Below are 19,685 nucleotides of genomic sequence, written 5' to 3' on the forward strand. Positions count from 1 at the left end.
TTGGAGATAGCAGTAGAAAGATAACTGCGAGATTTAGGAAGAAAGGAGAGACCTACCTCTGCGCTGCTGAAGCGAGAGTTTCGGGACAGCCGGTTGCTCTTGTGTGTATAGCCGCTGATCTCCGTGTAGCAGGAGCTTTGGGAGAAACTGCGACCGTGGTAAGATGACAATGCTATGATTAATCGAGAAGTCAGGCTGATTAGTAAAGAGAGAGAAAAGGGGAAGCAGACAGCTACAAGGAATGAAAGCTGTATAACGCATTGTTGCTAGGCACCCAACTCGCGTTGGGGGGAATCCAGGAAGAGACTGTAATAGCACAGACAGGAACAGAAAGCCGGGAGGATCCCGAGTGCTAGAAGGTAAGAGAGCTGTTAGATGTAGACAAACAGGAGTATAAAAATGGTGTTCCGCCTAGGAATCGAGCTTATGGAGCACTCGCCAGGCTCCCAGATAACTTCCTCCATTGTGCAGGATGGGCAAAGCCACGGCCGGGAGAATCGAATAGACTGGAGTGCGGCCAGCAATGCATGGCGCCATCTTGGAGGAAAGTGTGGTTACCATGCCAACGCTCTCCAACAACGCTGGAGAGACCAATGCCCCCCCCTTCGATTTCCCTGGCCCAAACACTCGCCGAATCTTCGGGCCCCAACATCAAAGGGCCTACACCCAAGAAGGAGGGCGGACAACACAAAAAGCAAGAAAAGGTCTCTTTCCCAAAGTCCTACCATTCGTCATTAACCTCCCACAAGAAAAAAGGAAGCATAGGTATGACTCCAATTTGTCAGAGGAAAGGGTAAGTCTTACCTGAGTAACGGGGCCCAGAGAGAAGAGTGGGAGGCATTCAAACATCAGTTGCTCCCCTACTGTTTGAGAGGGCCGCGGCAGGTACGGCTATGGCCTAGACGCCACAGGCAGGTCAGGCACCGGCGTGCCCAAAGGTTCATGCGCTAAGGAACCTGAATCAGGTCTAACGCCCTCCACGTTCTCGAAGCCGTCAATGGCCCTTGAGGCATCTAAAACCCTTGCCGGGGCAGCAACATCGACAAAGGACTGGATCATTTTGCCAGAATCCAGGTTGGGATTCTTTGATTCCACAAGGACCTTTTTCGATGACGAGGGAGACATGGTCCATTTCGGAATGGAGTTCCTGGGAGGAGTAGGAGATCAACATATACCTGACTTTCTCATGGACCACGCTGATCTCTTGACCTAGCCAAAGGGCTGCACGACGCGAATGGGCTAGATGGTTTGCCCAACCTCGACATACAGCTAGTGGCTCCTTAGACCCTGCGAGAAACCAGAAGGTGTCTCACCCGCTAGTCCCCGCAGATCTCTCTCTGTTGGCCAGGGCACGGCCATCACCTTTGGATCCAGACCCTGGGGGTATACCAGTGCGGGACGATCACCTGGGCGAGGGGCCTTCGGGGAGTGAAAGTGGGACACCTGATGGTGAGACATGGTATTCCCCCTCCCCTGTTCCAACTTTCTTACCCGATATTCCGTCAGCCTTCATAGGCTGCTGTTGTATTAATTCTCTTCCACCTCAGCCTCGTCCCTCTCAAGAAAATCAAGCGAGGATACCCTTAAAGAAAAAGCAGGTCTTACCTTTAGGAACACAGTTAAAGAAAGGCCCTTTGTCATCAGACACCTTCCAGAGCCTTATTCCCACACATGACATGCAAAACTACCAGTCCCACAATCCTCCTTTCCCCTTTTCTGTTCATATTGCTAGTAATGAGAAAATCGACGTCTGTTCTAAACCTTTAAGGAAAAATCCTCCTTTTCTTGACACATCCCAACACACCATGCCCTTCAAATTGAAAAGAGACAACTCCCATAATTCTCACTCTTCTCACTCTACTGAGCTGAGGAAGATCTCTCATAGAAATAACAGGGCCATGACTTCCTATGGGATTCCTCCATATTGTCCCACTAATGAGGGCAGACAAAGTCAGGCAGACCCAACCCTAACCAAGCACCTTCAGCCAATACACCACTCCCAGGTGTATAAAGGGAGGCTACTGACAGAGGGAGCACAGTTTCTCTTGGGAAGACAGGAGGGAGGCTGCAAGGCTGAGTCTGGCAGATGTTCCCTACCAAAATCCCAAGCACTCAGACGCCAAGACTGGGGGCGAGAAGGAATAGTTCTTCCAAGGCTGCAGCAGACTCAGAAGTGGAGCCAAGAGGCTATGCGGTTACATTCTGCAGGAGCAGCTGGAAGTACAAAGAAGGAGTTTTCCTTTCTCGAGCCCTCAAGAAACTATTGATCTACCTCCTGGTGAATGACTAAATCGAGGAGGTTTGCTAAAAACAGAAGAGAAAGTCTTGAAAAATACAGCCGGTGAGTTATCTGCGAAAAGAAAAAAAGTCTGGTTGTTTGAAAGTGGTCAAAATGTCACAAGAAAGGCTTGCGCCCAAACGAGCAGAGGCAGAAAGACAAAGGGCCTCATCACGAGTTGGGCAGTAACACTGGCACTAAAAGCGCTGGCGTTATTAGCCCTACCGCCAAACCCACTGGCGCTATTGGCGCCGGATCACGGGTTTGGCGTAACAGGTATTGCCCATTCCCCATTGAGCCCATTAGGGAATTCCCCATTGGGCTCAATGGGGAAATTTTGTGCTTTTACTGCTGGCGGATTTCCCGCCGGCGGTAAACGCGCCGAAAATCGGCAAATTCTCAGTGGATTTCCCCCCAGCTGACAGCTGGGGGGAAATCAGCCGAAGCCGTGATTTGGCAGACCCTTAAATGTGGCGGTAATAGCGCTACCGTCGCATTTAAGGGCTACCGCCAAACTCGTGATGAGGCCCAAAGTGTGAGAAATGCATATGATATTGAATTAATGACAAAGTACGAACTGCGAAGACCACAGTGCATTGAAAGAGAAAGTGTTATTTGGAGATGGTCGAAGTTGTCAGGCATGGTCTGAAGTAAAATCTGTGCCGTTTCGAAGGTCTTTGACCAGGAAAGCTTGGGGAAGGGCACCAGAGTTAAAAGGTGAAAAGTAATTAAGTTTAAGAGGAAGAACTCTTGCTCATTTATTTGGATAGACATTCGCACATCTTTGTGTTTAAAGAAAAAGGAATATTTTGCGAGCATTGTGTTTGTCGCAGGGTCTGAGCCTGGTAGAGTAGGGTCCGGAGTGAACAGAGAGTCACCCATAAAGTTGAACATTGTGTTGAAGTGGGTCTGAGCCCGGCAGAGGGGGACCCAGGGAGAAGAGTGAATTACTCATATGAAAATCCTGACAAGAATTGAACTTTTAATGTTTGTTTATTGCATCAGGCCCTCTGAAATAAGAGACCTTGAATGGCAAAGACTTTGGCACAGAAGGTCCTGATATTGGAATCGTAAACTGCATCCTCGTACTGGAGAAGCCAGAGTTTGTGCTAAGCTCGAGTGTGCCACTTGTCCGTGCTGAAAATGTGGGGAAGGGAAGCCAACTGCTTAACTATCCTGACATCATTTCTTGAAAACTTTTCTTTTTGCATAACATTGTTTCCCACCGTATTGTATTTAGAGGTAAGGATTGGCAATAGGTTTATTAGTGTAGGCCTCTTTTATTTTGACAGGACACCACTAGGACTGCATTATCGTTTGATGGTCGTAGCCGTTTGATGGTCGTAGCTTGCTCCCATCTTTAGATTTAGGATTAGATAGGTGTTTTTCAAACCCAATTGAAGTTCAATAAACACCATTGAACTGTGGTCAATTGTATCTAGCTTACTGTTTGATACCATGCTTTCCTTACAGCCCATCCCAATCAACAGTACAGGAAGATGGTTGAGAGGGTAGTAGTGGCTCTTGGCGTCTGTGCCCCAGCCAAACTATTGCAGTCCTATGACCTGACAGACATCTTAGACAGGGATCCTTATTCCGACAAAGCTCTGCCTTTTAATGCAGTCATCTCAGACGCCAATATGGTGTTATGGCAGCGACCAGGCTCGACACTGGTGATCAATGGCAAACTGACCAAAAAAATATACGCCAGCTATAACTTGCCCTTCCTAACAACACATCCAGGCCACCACAGTTGGTTCACGGCCTGCATCGTCCACATCAAATCTGCTGATGGACAGGGAGTTGAAAAAGGCAGACGCTCTGGCAAAGAAGGTCTTTGCGTCAGTGAGTATGGCACTGAAGGCCATCAATGGCACTTTTGCCTTTGACAAGTACTCTCATGTGCTTTGGAGACGATTGCAGAGGGGGTGGACAATCTCCATGCTGGCGAGGTGAGAGATGGGTTCATCGACATGGTCAATGATGGAAAGGAAGTGGCAACCCAAGCCCTCCTAGCGGGTCTTGACGCTGCAGACTTTGTCAACCATTTGATGGAGACATTGACGGTGCTCTGGATGGCGACGTACCTCCACAGGTTGGGGTTTTCCCTGAACATGAAAGGAAAATTGCTAGACATGGCCTTCAATGGTGAGCACCTATTGAGGCTGAAGGCTGATGAATCCTTGGAGCGTTTCAGGAGCCAAAGCTTGAAGCGAAGTTGATAAGCCTTGCGGTTCTGCAGCCTTCCAAACAATCCTTCTAATTTAGATCCAGAGGCAGGTGGTTACAAGGGCTCTGTCCATTTCAGGAGAAAGACTTCACTTCCACAGGTCAAGCAGGGCCAAAGACGTTTCTTGCATTCCTGTAGAGGTGCCCTTAAGAGCCAATCAACTTCAGCTATGGCGTCAGGGCAGTGGTGGCACCCGTAAACCGCTTTGTTCTCCACATGTTTCTCTAGTTGGAGAGAGGGCCTCCAAGCGCTGGGACCAGTGGAAGGAGATCACCAATGACGCCTCTGCCCTGCAGCTAGTCAAGTGGGGGTATTGCCTCCCCCCTTCCTCAAGGGACCACCGGACAGAGCACCACTCCTCCCTCAACAGCTGGAGCCACAGTTCCAGGAAGAACTGAAGGCCCTACTTTAAAAGGATGCAGTGGAGGAAGTACCAGTCGAGGAGAAAGGGTCAGGCTGCTACTATCACTATTTGCTGGTATCACTATTTGCTGGTGCCAAAGAAAGTAGGGAGGGCTCTGTTTCATGTTGGACCTCAGGGCCTTGAACAAGATGCTGAGGAAAGACAATATTCGGGATGGTGACACTGAGAGAAATTCTCCAGGTTCTGCAACTACAGGGCTGGTTAGTGTTACTGGGCCTTCAAAGTGCCTATTTTCACGCGCCGATCCATCTGAAGCACAGGCGGTTCCTGATGTTTGGCTTTGGGGACATTCATTATCCGTACAAAGTGCTCACTTTTGGCATAACCTATGTCCTCAGAGTTTTTACCAAGCTGATGGGTACCTTGTTGACTGGTTGATCTGATGAAAGTGTTTACAGCAGGCATCAAGGCAGCTTGAGTACACCCATTTCCTGCTACACAGTTTGGGCTTATCTTTGAACTTCCAGAAGTCGCACATTACACCAACGCAGAAACTCCAATTCATAGGCGCAGTCCTGGACACTCGGGCGGGGAAGGCTCCCACCACGCCTAGAGGGAAAGAATCACCAGCCTCAGTCACACTCTTCCAGAACTCCTGCAGTTTTCCAGTGGCTTCCTTCCTCCAACTTTTGGGTCTCATGGCCTCCTGCATATTTTTGGTACCAGGGGCCAGGCTAGGAATGCAATCTCAACGGCTGTTGAGGGGCCAGTGTCCCAGTTCTTTGGCAACAAGTAGGATGTCCTCATAGTTTCGAAGATGGTGGTCAGCGACCTCTATCGTTTGGCCAACACGGGAGAGCATGATGGCGGGGGGAGTTTATTTGGCCACCTTGGCCGCACGCGGAGGTGGTCACAGATGCATCTCTGAAAGGCTGGGCGCTCACTGTGGAGATCTGCTGGTAAGCGGTCTTTAGTCCCTGGCAGAACGCTGCTGGTACATCAACAGGCTGCAGCTGCAAGCAATCAGGCTAGCCTTTAAGGCTTTGGATTTTGACAGACAACACAGTGACTGTGCATTACCTCAACAAGCAAGGGGTGTACAATCACTGCCCCTGAACAGGGAGGCCATTGAGCTATGGTTCTGGCTTAATGAGAACTGGATCTCGGCTTCTGGAGTCCATATGGCAGGGTTGGAAAACTCGTTGGTGGATGATCTAAGCATACAGAGTATGGTCTTTCACGAGTGGAAGATATGCCTAGAAATCAATGTGCCGATCTTCTCCCGGTGGAGAAGCCAAACTATGGGTGTATTTGCTACGAGGGCCAATGCAAAGTGCAAGCAGTATTGCTCGAGGGAATTCCCACAGAGGAGGGCATTGGTAGTTGCATTTGTGATGGAGTAGGTCTTCAATCTCCATTACATGTTTCCCAGGATTGCTGTCATCCCATGGGTTCTCATGAGGTTTCGGGCTGCCATGATCTTGATCGCCATGGATTGGTTGAGGAGATCGTGTTACACAGACCTTCTGAAATTGGCCGTCTGCTCACCTCGCTGGCTTCCTCTGTCCTCCTGTCCCAGTCAGAACGTCCGCTGCTCCACCCAAACCCGGAGTGTCTCAATCTGCATGCGTATTTTTGAGAGGCTGAGATACGAGTACTGGGATCTGTGGGAGCAGGTGCTTGAGGTGGTGCCTGGCTGCATGTATGCCTTCCACTAGGTCTCTTTATGCATTCAAGTGGAGACAATGTGAGGCGTGGTGGAGGGACCGAGGGGTGAACCCTGTCTCGTGTCCTACTTCCACTGTGTTGGATTTCCTTCTGTCATGGCCTTGTCTGGTCTACAAATAGGTACAGTCAAGGGCTGTTTGGTGGCCTAGTCTCTGTTTAAGAGGTCACCAGATCAAGGTTATTTCTTTTCGATTCCGGTGATGGCCTCATTTTTGAAGGGCCTTGGAAATAAGGGCCTTCCTCTAAGCCCTTTGTGGTTCCGGCTAGGGACCTGTATTTGATTCTTACATTTTTTATGGCGTCTCTATTTGAACCCTTATATTCTACGTCCATTAGGCTGCTCACTCTGAAAATGACCCTCTTGCTGACCATTACATTGGCGAGGTGTGTGAGCGAACTCACAGCGCTTTCCTGTTAACAGCCGTTCTTTAAATACTTCAGAGAAAAGTCACTATGAAGGTCCATCCGAAGTTCTTGCCTAAAGTGGTCTCAGAAGTCCACATATCTGAGAGCCTGTAGTTGTCAGTAGTTTATCCCCCACCTCATCCATCCAAATGGGAGAAGATACTCCACAGGCTCGACCTTTACGAAAGCACTGAGTTTCTACGTGGCTAGTACAGCAGCTTTCAGATGGAACGATCAGTTATTTGTTGTTTTTCGTAGTCTAGAATGGGGCTAGCAGTTACTAAACAAACAGTATCCGGCTGGATAGATTTTTGGTATTACTGAATGCTACGGGAAAGTGGGTAAGGGAGTGCCTTCAGACATTAGTGTGCTCTCTGCTAGTGGTGTGGTGACTTCCTCTGCTCAAGGCCGTGACTGGCCATCTCTCCACACATTTACAAAACATTCCAACCTGCATGTGGCCTGTGGGGCAGTTGCCCGGTTTGGGAGAGCAGTGTTGCAGAGCTTTTTGGTCTAAGCTTTCATTCTGCCGCCTAGTGCTACACTGATTTGGGAGTCTGCTGGAGAATGCAATTCATTGAAGGAGAGACTTAGCAGTAATGTTTTTGCCATGATTTCTTCTCCCGCTGATTCTTCACCCTCCCAGCCTAACCTGCTATGAAATTGTCTTGTTGGCAACGCTCTCGGAACTCCTTTTCTTTTGTGGGATGACTCTTGGAGTATAGTCCAACACTTTGCATCGTATAAAAAAAGTGTAAATTGTTCTCAACTGTCGGCCGTTAGGCCTTCAGTCTTTCATCGCTCACAATAACAGCAGTTTCAATGAAGAAAATAAGCTTCTTTCAAAATTATGTGTGCACATTTCTCCTCGAATGATCGCAGATCTTTAAAATATAACAGTAGCCATTTTGTAACCTAAATTGACCATCACCAAAATGGTGGATTTCTGTTTTTATAACAGGACATATCGGGAACCGTTTTCCCCTCAAATAATGGAGTCTTCTGCAAAAAGCCCTGTGGCAAGCATTTTTAAGTAGATTTATTTTAACTCACTGAAATAAAGCACTAAGCATTAAGAGTAAGCACAATTTGTTATTTTCACAAAGTATACTAAAAGCCGTTGAGAGTTTACTAAACAAAATCTCTAAAATAAACAATTCTAACATCCCGATTTCTCATGCAAATGCAGCCCATCTGGTATTTTTGAAAAGTACATTGATATGGTATATATCAGTCTTTATTGTCCATTGAAGCTGAAGGATTAGATGGAAATTCCAGAGGTCCAGAGTTTGAGTACTGTGATTTCAAAGCTCTAGAGGTGCAGAGTTCCAGACATCTAGACTACAAAGAGGCTATTGTTCAAAGATCCATGGGAACTCTTGGTGCTTAATACAACTCCAGGGCGGCATCTAAACCAGTTTAAACCATCGGAGAATAATGGCACAAATGTTTCCACGGGAGCAGGTCTAAATGTGGTTGCCATTCCAGTTGTGGACTGATCATTTCATTGAAATGCAAAAAATAGGAAAATAAAGACATTGGGCCATTGGGGAACCATAAGGTATGAATACACCATAGAGTCAAATCTAGATGTATTTCTAGATGTCCAACAATGTTCAGTGCAACCAGGTTCTTCATCTGTGTCCAAGATAGGTGTTGGTCTAATTCCAGGGTTGGGCAAAGTCCTTCGTCCAGAGAACAAAATGGGGGAAACCCGAAAGCCAAACTTTCCCGCATTAATCCAGCACTGCTCGTACAGCATTTTACAGGGGTATGGGTCAACCAGCAATTCTGTATCCAAGTTCTTGATGCAAAAGTCTATTGTGGTTATGGTTCCTGCTGGTAAACTCAAGGTTGTACTCATCTTTCATAAATGTGATATAATACCTCTGATCACTGAGCAAAGGGATTTAAGGATAAAGAATTGAGTGCTGTGAGAAACCAAAAGGTGTCTTACCTGCCAGTCCCATGAGGTCTCTCTCTCAGGTGGCCAGGGCACAGCCATCGCCTTTGTATCCAGACCCTGGGGGTGGACCAGTGCGGGAGGATCACCTGGGTGAGAGGTCTTCAGGGAACGAGGGTGAGACAACGGATAGTGAGACCCAGTATTCCCCCTTTTCCTGTACCCATGACCCATCCTATTTTATAGGATCCTCCAACGTCCCAACTCCCTCCCCCCTTTTCTACATAAACACAGGGCTGGGGAAGAGGGTGATTGAGAGTAAAGAGGCTAACCCTTACACTTCCCATTGGACATATCCCGCTAATCGGGTCAGGAAAAGTCAGGCACTTGACTTCAATTACGTACATCTGATACCCATCATCTAAGCACACACAGATAAAAGGCGTAACATAGAGGCACACTCTGAGCAAGGTGGAACACGAGAAGGAGCAGAACTTCTGGGGCGATGTCGAACCTACTGGAGCAAAACGACCAACAGAGAGACGAGAGCAAAGGGTAGGAAAACCCAGGAGATCTCTGCAGGAGGTTGTAGCCTCCAAAGACCCGTGAAAGATATGCAGAGAAAGCCAAATCCCAGACAAGTCTGCATTGTGTCTGAAGGGTGCCAGCGACCCTCCCGGGTGAATGGCAGAGTTGTGGAGGTAAGGCCAAGCCCGGTGCATTAACCTTAACTTGTGAATTAAAACAGACAATACAAGAAAGGAATTGTAACGCTCACCTGGCTCCCACGGAGGCGCTGGTCTAGTCTGGGTTGCTGTGGCCTCTTCAAGCGTTATGTGCAGAACTCGGACCACCGATTGAACAGGACCCCCAAATCTTGCTTGTCTTGCCCGTTGGAATATCCTTCTGCAGATGAGAAAGGGGATTAACTGTCTGCAGAATAGTGTGCTTGCTCCCCCCTTTCCCCCTTCGTTCTTCTCTGACTTCCTCCAAAACCCCCGGTTTAAGCTCACCTTATGGTTTGGAAGGATGAACTCTCCATCCTGCTTCTGGTGCAGGGGCGCGCGTTCGTCCAGTTACTTCACTGGTTTTCAGAATGGCGCTGGCAAAATCCACTTGACTTTTCTGAGCGATACGCCGTAAGTATGAAGATTGAAAAGTTCAAGTGTGAGCCTCTTTTTATGTTGTCTTCCTAACCTGTGATCTGTCCTTTATTTCAGGTGCAGAACGAAGGCGATGCGTTGAGGGGTTAAATTGCCGATGGTAAAATCAGGTGAGTTAGTGATGAGGGCGACCCCTCTAAATGTCTTTATAATTCCCCAGTAATGTCTTTTGTCCTTTCCCCATAGGGGCCGGGGTGCGGTACCTGCCAACGAAGCGGCGCCGACCCGAAATGTGGAATGGTTCACCAAGAAAAGCCGGTAAGTATTATGGCTGAAAATTCGGCTTTCCTCCTGTGTTCCCTCTGCTCACCTTTTGTCTCTTCTTCTCTCCCCTAGGTGCAGAGATGTGGCGACCGGTGCCGAGGACAGGTGAGTGAAGCGCGGCGCTGCAGCGAGCAACGCAATGCTTTTAAATGGAAGTCTTTCTTCAAGAATGCTGGCGTGAAGATTCCAGATGCAGATAAGAAGTTTGAATAAGTTCTTGGTTTTCACCTTTCTCTTCTCTTCTTTCCTTACAGATGTTCCAGGTTCGAGGCGGGCGTGGCTGGAGTCCAGGTGCAAGAGCAGACACGGTGAGCGTTTAGCTGCTGGGATGCAGAACAACGCGAAGCACGTGTGGCTGTCCGGGCGTGGCTTAAATAGCCTTGGAAGAAGTCCTAGGTAAGTATTCTTCCACAGCCCCATCCAAGTAACAAAATAGTCCCTTCAGTAAAATAGTCCCTCCTAAGCCTCATTTGGCTTGGGTCTTCATGCAGCATGGTCTGCATCAGGTGAGTATGCAGCATGGTCTGCATCAGGTAAGTGCACTAAACACTTTCCTTTATGAGCCTGGCACCTATGGCGCCAGGACTGATGTCCAAAATGAGCCTGGCGCCAAAGGCGCCAGGACAGAGTCCAAAGAGCCCCTATAAGGGGCCGCTGGGCTTTTACCCGGGGGCATGATGCCTGCTCTCGGGGGTGCTGGGCCTGGCCTGGTGCTCCGGGGGTAGGCATCATGACAGGAATGCACACAGCAGGTGAGTTGGCGAGCAACATGAAAGGCCAGTGTGTGTTAAGGAAAGATTGAAACTGCAACAGCATATCTCACAATTGAAGGCTGCAGGTGTGTGGATGTGACTCGAAGGAAGGCAGACGTGTGGGCATTTCTTAATTACCAATTACTGTGAAGCCAGTGATAAATACTAGTGGAGTGGTCTGGCGAAAGGAAGTAGCCCACTCGAAAGTCTTCGCGAAATGTGTTATCATAAAGCAAAAAAGTGAATGAAATTTAAAATGCGTAATGATCAAGATTAACCCTGAGAAAAGGGGAGGTGAAAAGTTGACTGTTGAACTTTTGTGCTTGTGATGCTGAACTACCCAGACTAAGAGACACTGGGTCAAACAACACAAGAGTTGGAGCTGAAGGGAAAGTCAAAGTGATCCTGTGGTGGTCTTTAGTAAAATCCTTCCACAATCGAAAGTCTTCAACATCAGGAAAAGGTCCAAGCCTGACTGAGGGAGACCAAAAGTGTGATAAATTAGGGGAAGGGAACCCCTACAAAATGTGAATTAAGGTTGGGGAAGGGAACCCCTGCAAGTGCTGTGATTGAAAGGTCTGAGCCCGACTGAGGGAGACCTACATGAACTGTTTGCTTTGAAGGATCTGAGCCTGACTGAGGGAGACCTGCTTGAATCTTTGGTGAACTGTGAAAGAACTTTTGATAGCTGGAATAAGTGACTTTAACGTGGAAGGCCAAGCGGGCCTCGATCCACGTTTTGAACTGCCTTTCTTTTGGGAACCTGAGCCAGAGTGTGTCACCCTGTTTACGGGGAACTCCTTACTCCGTGCTGTCCAACGTGGGGAAGGAGAGCTGACTCAGCCACATTGATTCTTTGTTTTACACTGACTTTCCTTTACATACATATTCCCCTTGACACAGGTTTTGTATAAGAGATTGGGCAGGGGTTATGTTTTGTTAGTATAGGCCATCTTTGATTTGACAGAGACTGATTTGGACGGTGTTTCGTTATTATTTGATGGTAGAGACTACTCCCATCCTACCTATAGGGCAAAGTAGAAGTGTTTCCAGTCCGTGCAAATTGAATAAAGGTTTTGAAATTGAATCTATTGTGTCAGTGTCATACTTGTGATACCATGCCTGCCTTACATATGGTAGTGGGATACAATTCAATTGAGACAAATTGGGTGACCCTAAAATTCCCGAAACATACTCATAGAGCCTCAAACCTCTATACCGCCACAAACAAATCCATAGGCTTGATATTTGTAGCAGCAGAGAAGCCACTATCCCTCCTCGGAAAAGAGGGATGATTCCCACTGACTTCCTTCTAATACCCCCTGCGGGTTGTTATATAAGATTGGCCCCAAAATCTGGCCTAGCCTGAACATTTGGTCTAGATGTCCTAGCAGATGTTATAGATTCAGACTTTCGGGGAGACATAAATGTTCTCTTACAGAACCATGGCGAAACCCCATTTGAAATACGTTCTGGGGACAACATTGCACAGAGAAGTCTTGAGAAAGCTCTATTTCGCAGTTTTGCGGAAGAAATTGAACCAGAGGAAACTGAGAGAGGTAAGTTAGGCTTTGGGGAGGCCGATGAGATATGTACCACTGAAGCAAAAAGGGAAGAGTAGCCTACCATCCTTCCCGACCTAGCCTTCCCCCAGCGAAATGATCCAGTACTTGCAGAAGCTTTCTAACAAGTGATTCCCAAGGGAGAAGGTCAAGAAAAGGGGAAGGCCCTTTTTCTTCCTGAAACAGGGATTACTATATAGAAGGGAAACCTCCAGGGAAGGCCTAAATAAGACTAAATTAGTAATTCCCAAAACCCATTGCAAGATCGTGCTAGAGATTGCATGCTCTCATTTGACAAGCGGACACTTGACAATCTAAAACCCAAGCTCATATCAGTGGTAAATTCTATTGGCCGGGTATCCATACTGACATAAAGAACTTCATTCAGACACTTGAGATATGCCAGGAAACCAGGTCACATATTCCCCTACCTGCCCTTCTAAATCCATTAGCGATAATAGAAGTCCCTTTCTCTAGAATCGGGATGGATATCATTGGACCGTTGGAAACTTCTAAACTGGGCAATAAATAAGTTCTCGTAATTGTTAATTACTCTACCCGGTACTGTAGGGTAGGCATGGTATCACAAGTATGACATTGACACAATGGTTACAATTTTTAAAACCTTTATTGAAATGGTTTGGGTTGGAGAAACTCCTGTTTTGTCCTATAAGATGGGAGTAGTCTCGACCGTCAAATAATAAATAACGCAGTCGTATTGGAGTCCATGAAATCAAAATGGTCTCTTTTCTTGACTTCCAAAATAATGTTTCAACCAAAAAGTTCACAAAGTCCCCCTTTGTCGGACTCAGACCTTTCACCACACAATTCTCATAGGTCCCCCTCTGCCGGGCTCAGACCTCTCACGATAAAGTTCAACACAAACTTGCAAAGGGGGGGCTACCTTCCCCAAGCTTTTTTCACTTCAGGTCTCCCTCTGTAGGGCTCAGACTCTCACGATAAAGTTCAACACAAACTTAAAAGCCAGCTTCCTTCCCCAAGCTTCAGATATTGAAGACTTTTGAATGTGCGTGGCTTTCTTCACAGACCACTGCAGGACCCATTCGACTCAGTTTATAGATCAACTTTTACTCTCCTCTTCACTTTCGCTGTTCATTTGCTTTATCACTTCAATGTACTTTTCACAGTGACTTTCGAGTGGTCAACCCCTCCCTTTTGCATTAGTCTTGGGAGGATAGCTCAGCGGCAACGTGATCGCCTTGGAAGCAAGACGACGCAGAGCAACACAAGTTTGATCCCCGGGTCTGCTCTTAGAAACCTCTGGGTTTTAAGCGTGTTATAAATAACCGAACACATCTTTTCATACTTCCTTTCTCCGGACCACTCCTTTACTTAGTATTGCTGATTTTGCAGCTGTCTTTTACTTCAAAATTCATTTGCAGGTATGCCTTTCCTTGTGTCTCATTCACACGCGTGCAGCCTTCACTTGCAATATATTGTTGCTATTTCAAACTTTAACACACACTGGTCTTTCAGGTCGCTTGCCAACTCGCCGGCTTTGTGCGACTTTTTCTTGGTTTTGCGATTCCCAATTCACTAGTCAAGGTTGGTACCACAGACTTGGCCTCACCTGCCCAACTCTGCTTTTCACCCGGGAGGATCGCTGGCGTCCTTGACACACAATGCAGTCTTCGCCACGTGTCTTGTGTGGCCTGTCTGAGGCAACGATCTGCAGTAGGGAACTCTTGGGGTTTTCAACCCGCTGCTCTTGTCCCTTGGTCTGTCGCTCTGCTCCATTAGGGTTGCCTTCTTCATGGAAGCCCTGCACGTACTCGTGTTCCGCCTTGCTCAGAGTGTCTCTTTGGGTTCTGCCTTTTATTTGTGTGAGGAGACTAATTGATATCAGGTGTATGCACTTAGAATCAAGTGCCTGTCTTTCCCTCACCCGATTAGCGGGACAAGTCCAGAATGATCTGTGAAGGTTAATGTTGTTACTCTGTTACCCACCCTCTTCCTCGGCCCAGTGTTAGTGTAAAAAGGGGGTAGTTGGGACCTCAGCACATCCTAAAACATAGGATGGGTTTGATAAACAAAATGGGGGGTAATACCGCTTCTCATCATCGGCTGCCTCACCCACACTTCCTGAAGACCCCTCACCCAGGATAACCTCCCGCACTAGTCCACCCCCATGGTCTGGATCCAAAGGCGATGGCCGTGCCCTGGCCACCTGAGAGAGAGAGATCGCCGGGGACTAGCGGGTGAGACACCCTCTGGTTTCTCACAGTACCCAGTTGCCTTCCCCACGTGGAAAAACACAACCCAGCACATTTTAAATACCTGTTGCCATTCTTTTCTAGGGTTGATTTCCCCAAGGAAATTCTAACAGATCAGGCATCCAATTTCATGAGTAAGCTCATGGGTGAAGGTAGGGAACTACTACACATTACTACCTTAAGAACCTCAGTTTACCATCCCCAAATGGACAAATTGGTAGAGAAATTTAACAAGACCCTCACAATTATTCTGAGAAAGTTAGTAGGCGAGGATGGGAAGGACTGGGATCGTATGATCCTGTGGGCCCTATTTGCAGTAAGAAAGACCCCTCAGGCATCCACCGATTTCTCCCCTTTCGAGTAACTCTACAGTAGAGAAAAAAGACATGTCTTAGACATGCTCCGAGACACCTGGGAAGAAAGGGAAGAGGCGCCAAACCCCCCATCAGAGAGCTACCCGAATGCGAGAGCACATGAAACTCCTCCAGAGTCTAGTCGACACCCAAATGGAGAAAGCTCAAGCCCAACAAAAATGTACCTGTGACAAGAAGGTAAATCTAAGGTAATTTTCAGTAGGACAGAGAGTGTTAATCCTTTCAACTACCTCTGAAAATAAACTTCTTTCAAAGTGGCACAGGCTCTATGAGGTGCTAGAGAAAACAGAAACCTGTACCTGTAATATAGCCCAACCTGATAGAAGGCAAAAGACCCATCTCTGCCACGTAAATCTCATGAAAGAGTGGAAAGAATATCCTTCCGATACTACCGCAAGCTCAAGTCTAACTTTTAACAGCCTGACTACCATAATTGACTACCTTGCTACTTGGCCCTGCTCAATTGTGTTATTACCTGCCCCCAGTGGCCCTGATCTACTGTGGTAACTGCCTGCCCCTAGCTGCCCTGCTCAATTGTGTTATTGCCTGCCCCCAGTGGCCCTGATCTACTGTGGTAACTGCCTGCCCCTAGCGGCCCTGCTCAATTGTGTTATTGCCTGCCCCCAGTGGCCCTGATCTACTGTGGTAACTGCCTGCCCCTAGCGGCCCTGCTCAATTGTGTTATTGCCTGCCCCTAGCGGCCCTGCTCATTTGTGTTATTGCATGCCCCTAGCGGCCCTGCTCAATTGTGTTATTGCCTGCCCCTAGCGGCCCTGCTCGTTTGTGTTATTGCATGCCCCTAGCGGCCCTGATCTACTGTGGTAACTGCCTGCCCCTAGCGGCCTTGATCTACTGTGTTAACTGCCTGCCCTAGCGGCCCTGTACTGCCTGCCCCTAGCGGCCCTGCTCAATTGTGTTACTGCATGCCCCTAGCGGCCCTGATCTACTGTGTTAACTGCCCACCCCTACCAACACCCTTACAACCTAGCTGTACATCTCTTGTCTACAAATGCAGCCCGTTGGCACACACCCCAAAGCGCCTACACACCTCCCTTCCTCTTTATCCATCTTCTTCACATCCCTCTCCTTTCTGGCCATCTGCAGCATGCCGCATGCGCACCCAGACGAGCATGCCCCATGGTCTGGATCCAAAGGCGATGGCCGTGCCTGGCCACCTGAGAGAGAGAGATCGCCGGGGACTAGCGGGTGAGACACCCTCTGGTTTCTCACAGTACCCAGTTGCCTTCCCCACGTGGAAAAACACAACCCAGCACATTTTAAATACCTGTTGCCATTCTTTTCTAGGGTTGATTTCCCCAAGGAAATTCTAACAGATCAGGCATCCAATTTCATGAGTAAGCTCATGGGTGAAGGTAGGGAACTACTACACATTACTACCTTAAGACCCTCAGTTTACCATCCCCAAATGGACAAATTGGTAGAGAAATTTAACAAGACCCTCACAATTATTCTGAGAAAGTTAGTAGGCGAGGATGGGAAGGACTGGGATCGTATGATCCTGTGGGCCCTATTTGCAGTAAGAAAGACCCCTCAGGCATCCACCGATTTCTCCCCTTTCGAGTAACTCTACAGTAGAGAAAAAAGACATGTCTTAGACATGCTCCGAGACACCTGGGAAGAAAGGGAAGAGGCGCCAAACCCCCCATCAGAGAGCTACCCGAATGCGAGAGCACATGAAACTCCTCCAGAGTCTAGTCGACACCCAAATGGAGAAAGCTCAAGCCCAACAAAAATGTACCTGTGACAAGAAGGTAAATCTAAGGTAATTTTCAGTAGGACAGAGAGTGTTAATCCTTTCAACTACCTCTGAAAATAAGCTTCTTTCAAAGTGGCACAGGCTCTATGAGGTGCTAGAGAAAACAGAAACCTGTACCTGTAATATAGCCCAACCTGATAGAAGGCAAAAGACCCATCTCTGCCACGTAAATCTCATGAAAGAGTGGAAAGAATATCCTTCCGCTACTACCGCAAGCTCAAGTCTAACTTTCAACAGCCTGACTACCATAATTGACTACCTTGCTACTTGGCCCTGCTCAATTGTGTTATTACCTGCCCCCAGTGGCCCTGATCTACTGTGGTAACTGCCTGCCCCTAGCTGCCCTGCTCAATTGTGTTATTGCCTGCCCCCAGTGGCCCTGATCTACTGTGGTAACTGCCTGCCCCTAGCGGCCCTGCTCAATTGTGTTATTGCCTGCCCCCAGTGGCCCTGATCTACTGTGGTAACTGCCTGCCCCTAGCGGCCCTGCTCAATTGTGTTATTGCCTGCCCCTAGCGGCCCTGCTCATTTGTGTTATTGCATGCCCCTAGCGGCCCTGCTCAATTGTGTTATTGCCTGCCCCTAGTGGCCCTGCTCGTTTGTGTTATTGCATGCCCCTAGCGGCCCTGATCTACTGTGGTAACTGCCTGCCCCTAGCGGCCTTGATCTACTGTGTTAACTGCCTGCCCTAGCGGCCCTGTACTGCCTGCCCCTAGCGGCCCTGCTCAATTGTGTTACTGCATGCCCCTAGCGGCCCTGATCTACTGTGTTAACTGCCCACCCTTACCAACACCCTTACAACCTAGCTGTACATCTCTTGTCTACAAATGCAGCCCGTTGGCACACACCCCAAAGCGCCTACACACCTCCCTTCCTCTTTATCCATCTTCTTCACATCCCTCTCCTTTCTGGCCATCTGCAGCATGCCGCATGCGCACCCAGACGAGCATGCCCACCCATGCCTTACCCCACCTTCTGACCTCATACACACCACACTGTCGTCTGCACTCCATTCCACACTCAACTACCATACCAATCCGATCGGACATCACCCACTCCACCTCAGGCTCTGTAGACTAAGAACACGCACCAAACACCTCCTAACTCTCCGCAGCACTCCACACTCCACACTCCTTAGGAACAACAGACTCCGCTCTCGCACCCATACATCAGCCGCCCAGACTTACCTCTCTGACCACGCTCACTACCCTAGCACCCATCACGCTGCATCTATCACGCCCCAGCCTCACTCACCCAAATACGCACCGCCCACCACCAACGCAACACACACACTCTACGACCAGACTTAAGATGCGCTCTCATCAATGCGCGCTCTGTCCATGCCCATGCCATTGAAATCAATGACCTTATCAACACCCACAATCTTGACCTACTTGCCATATCCGAAACCTGGCTCCATGAAGCTTCCAGTCCATCCATCCACCTCGCTCTCCCTCAAAACTATACCATTTCAGACAGGACCAGAAAAACTCCAAAGGTGGTGGCGGCGTCGCCCTCATCTTTAAAGACACCCTCTCCATAAGAATGTGTAATCAACAATGGGACAACAACGCTGATCTCCTCACCGCTAAACTAGCCCTCTCACCTAACTGCACCATAAACTTCTTTATCACCTACAGACCACCAGGATCACCCTTTGACTACCAAAAGCAACTCCTCCAAAACATAGGCAACAACCTCAAAAGCACCACCAAAAGCATCCTTCTAGGGGACATTAACCTTGGTTTAGCTGACCCGAAGGACAAAGCAGCCGCAAATTTAGCCAAAGAACTATCAAACATGCGGTTCGAACACAAAATTACTGCCCCCACTCATAACAAAGGCAGATCCATTGACTGTCTAGCTGATCACAACTGCTCATCTGCAATTACCTCCATCTCGGCCCTCCCATGGACGGACCATTACCTCATTCAATTCTCCATTCCTACCACGCCCACTCATAAAACCTTAACTCATGCCCCACCCGCTAAAGTAAGAAGCTCCAAAAAACTCACTGCTTCCAACCTCGCCCCTCTCCTCGATATCCCTGAACTCAAGCCTCCATTCATCCATGACCCTACCTCTCTAGCCAACATCTACTCCAGCACACTCACTCAAGCCATCGATCTCATTGCCTCTCTAGAAGAAAAAAAAGGGAAAAAATCATCAATGCACTGCAACTCTTGGTTCACTGAAGAACTATCTGACCTTCGCACCAAGAAACGCAAAGCCCTATCCAGATGGCAAGCAGCGCCTAACCAATCCTTGCTTAAAGATTTTAAAGAGATCTCTTTGACCTACAAAAAAGCCATATTCCACGCTAAATCCGAATCCTACAACCAAAGAATTACTAATGCCAGCTCCAAATCAAGAGAAATATTCTCCATATTCAAAGAACTCACCACACCTGCCTCCGGCCCAGATGAAGTCATCAAGGATGAAGCATGGTGCACAGGCATCCAGGCTGCCCTCCTCAATAAAGTTAAAACGCTCCAAGACAAAATAGCCTCCCAACGCAAAGCTTTCAACACCCCCACCTGTTCGCCCACACCTTCCACCAACAACTCTCTCTCACAAACACCCCTTTTTGCTTTTAGAGAAGTCTCAGAGCCGGAAGTCAAGGACCTCCTCAAAAAAATCAAACATTCCAC

The sequence above is a fragment of the Ambystoma mexicanum genome, chromosome 9 (assembly GCF_040938575.1).
Source record: "Ambystoma mexicanum isolate Mex_15411 chromosome 9, UKY_AmexF1_1, whole genome shotgun sequence".
Lineage (NCBI taxonomy): Eukaryota > Metazoa > Chordata > Amphibia > Caudata > Ambystomatidae > Ambystoma > Ambystoma mexicanum.